Source organism: Staurois parvus, unplaced genomic scaffold (genome assembly GCF_062004578.1).
Source record: "Staurois parvus isolate SC_StPar_1 unplaced genomic scaffold, SC_StPar_1.0 ptg001330l, whole genome shotgun sequence".
In the NCBI taxonomy this organism is placed as follows: domain Eukaryota; kingdom Metazoa; phylum Chordata; class Amphibia; order Anura; family Ranidae; genus Staurois; species Staurois parvus.
The window spans coordinates 97,892-101,170 of NW_028319126.1; the positions used below are offsets into that span (position 1 = coordinate 97,892).

Consider the following 3,279-nt stretch of genomic DNA (forward strand, 5'->3'; position numbering starts at 1 on the left):
CCCTCACACATATCTTCAATCTCTCCCTCTCCTCAGGCACTTTCCCCTCCCCTCTGAAACATGCACACATCACCCCCATACTTAAAAAGCCCTCCCTGGACCCCAATGACCCGAACAACCTCAGACCCATCTCCCTGCTCCCATTTACATCTAAACTCCTCGAGCGCCTAGTCTACACCCGCCTATGCTCTCACCTCAACGACAACAACCTCCTCGATCCCCTACAGTCCGGCTTCCATCCCCTACACTCCACCGAAACTGCCTTACTCAAACTCTCCAACGACCTGCTAACCGCCAAAGCTAATGGACACTATTCAGTGCTCCTACTCCTTGACCTCTCTGCGGCCTTCGACACAGTCGACCACCCCCTCCTCCTCAAAAAACTACACTCCCTCGGCCTCAGAGATTCTGCTCTCTCCTGGATCTCATCCTACCTGTCACAACGCTCTTTCAGCGTTACCTATAATGCTACCACCTCCCCCTCACTCCCCCTCTCTGTTGGGGTCCCTCAAGGCTCTGTCCTCGGGCCCCTTCTCTTCTCCATCTATACCTCCTCCCTTGGCCAACTCATACACTCTCACGGCTCCAACTACCACCTCTATGCCGACGACACACAAATCTATCTCTCAACCCCCCACCTCACCCCCTTGGTCTCAGCCCGAATCACACACCTACTGAGCGACATATCAGACTGGATGTCGCTCCACTTCCTTAAATTGAACCTCTCCAAAACCGAGTTTCTTGTCTTCCCCCCAGCCCGGACACCACCCCCCATTGATTTCTCCGTCACATCCAACAACGCTACCATCAAACCCGCCCTGCAGGCCAGAGTACTGGGTGTCATTCTGGACTAAAACCTATCCTTCCAGCCCCAAGTTCAATCTTTAACAAACTCGTGCAGACTCCACCTCCGCAACATCGCCAAAATCCGCACGTTCCTAACCCCAGAAACCACTAAACAGCTCATCCACTCCCTCATCATATCACGACTCGACTACTGCAACTCCCTCCTCACTGGCCTGCCTCGCCGCTGGCTATCCCCTCTTCAGTCCATCCTGAACACGGCTGCCAGACTCATTCACCTTTCCAACCGCTCTGTCTCCGCCACCCCCCTCTGCCAATCCCTCCACTGGCTTCCGATTGTGCAACGGATCAAATTCAAAATCCTAACGCTGACGTACAAAGCTGTCCACCATACTGCCCAGAACTACATCACTGACCTAATATCCAAGTACCGCCCAGCACGCACACTCCGCTCCTCACAAGACCTCCTTCTCTCTAGTTCCCTGGTCTCCTCCTCCCATGCCCGCCTCCAGGACTTCTCCAGGGTGTCACCCATCCTCTGGAACTCCCTGCCCCAACCCATCAGATTATCACCTACTCTCCTCTCCTTTAGGCGCACCCTGAAAACCCATCTCTTCAGGGAAGCCTACCCCACCCCCTGCTAACTTGCCTCCCTCCTCCACTCTTCCTACCACTCCATCCCCCACAGCTATCTCCTCCTGTGCCACCACCCCCTCCCTCCTAGAATGTAAGCTCGAAAGAGCAGGGCCCTTGATCCCCTCATGTTTTGCATTGTATTGGTATTGTTCTGTCACATGTTCTGTCTCCCTTTGTAATGTACAGCGCTGAGCGAACTATTGGCGCTTTATAAATACTGTATAATAATAATAATAATAATAATATTGGACAGATGTTGTCATCAGATGATGAGCAGATGTCACCAGAGGATGGGTGGATGATGTCATCATGTGGCCTCAGAGGATCCCTATCTGCCCCACAGTCCCCTCTGTTTAGGTTGAATCAGTTACAATACATAGCGAGCCTGGTATTTACCATATAGATACAGAAAGGAGAGAATAGCCCGCACAGTTGTGTCCTAGCATCCACACCTTCCACAGAAGCAAGACGTCTGGAACTTAAGGGGGGGGGGGGAACATCACTCACCTCTCCGGAGGTTGCAGATGCTGACCCCATGGAAATAGTGTACAGCTCTGGGAACCCAACTTGTTCCTGACCAGGGGCGGACTGACAACTCATGGGGCCCCCGGGCAATAGGGGATCATGGGGTCCCTGTGTCCTTGCCCAAACTCAAAAAAGCCTATGAAAAAGGTACCAGGGGCATCTCATGGGGCCCCCTACTGACCCCGGGCCCTCGGGCAGTCCCCGAGTTTCCAAATGGTCAGTCCACCCCTGTTCCTGACTGTCTACATGTTGGCTTTATCCTGTTGGTGGTCATTAGGGTTGAAGGTGGAATTCTGGAAGACTCTTATTGCTCTGTTTGGATACAAAAGTATAATTTTATGAAAGTGTTTCTTGCGCCGGATTTCCCCCCACATTTTATTTCAGTGATATTTCCGCTGTTTTATATTTAACATACAGTCCTTAGCATCCTTATCAAAGCAGAACTTTCACTCCTGAAAATGTGAGCTGTCTGTTGTGGAGGGCAGGAAGAGGAGTTATATGATGTATGGGAAATGGGATTTTAGCCATTAAATAGATATTCAGTGTGACAATATAGGAGTTCCACGTCAACATAAAATTCATGTGATTTAAAGTGGTTGTAAACCTCAGACATGGAATATGAATAAAGCGTATCCCCTTTAGTGTATACTAAGAGCACTAAGTGTCATTTCTTTTTTTTTTAATATGGAACGCGTCACGAATTTGCGTGTTATCCTTGCGCAGGGGCCATGCTAATCTTCTCTGTATTGTTCCAATTTTAGTATATGTGCTGCCGAAGCAAGCACACTAAGTGTCATTTCTTTCTGCTGCTTTATTCCTCTGCTGTCTGTGAGTCACTTCTGACACATTTTCATGACACCTAGAGGAAAATGGTGACAGGGAAGGGAGCAACAGCACACAGCCTGTGATTTCAGCCTCAGCTCCGTTTCTGTGAGCTGTGTGGTGGGGGGTGTGTCTTTTCCCTCCAATCAGCACTCAGAGCTCTCCTCACTGAGCTCTTCTGAGTGTAATTTCAGCTCTCTGCCCCCTGCTTTTTGAAAGCTCAGACAAATGTTATAAATTCAGCACTTTGAGCCCTGGTTCACACTGATGCGGTGCTGAATTTGCAGTGTTTTCTGTGCGAATTCCGCACCGCATCAGAATCGCACCCCGTTCATTCGAACCACTGCTGGTGTGTATGTTAACTACACTCTGAAAGTGGTACGCAAAACGCGGTGCGATGCGATGCGATGCGCAGAATTGGATTGCATGGGTGTGAATACCCCTGCGATCCGATTCTAGTGCGGACCCAAAAAAGGGTCCTGCAGCTTTTTG

The 3,279-nt window shown here is 50.1% G+C and overlaps 1 non-coding gene across 1 annotated transcript; it reads right to left on the reverse strand.

Moving 5' to 3' along the window:
• Window positions 1-2,643: 2,643 nt before the first annotated feature.
• On the reverse strand, window positions 2,644-2,750 carry LOC149436846 (U6 spliceosomal RNA). The gene has a single exon (XR_016308256.1). It is a non-coding gene; the product is annotated as a U6 spliceosomal RNA (small nuclear RNA).
• Window positions 2,751-3,279: the final 529 nt, after the last annotated feature.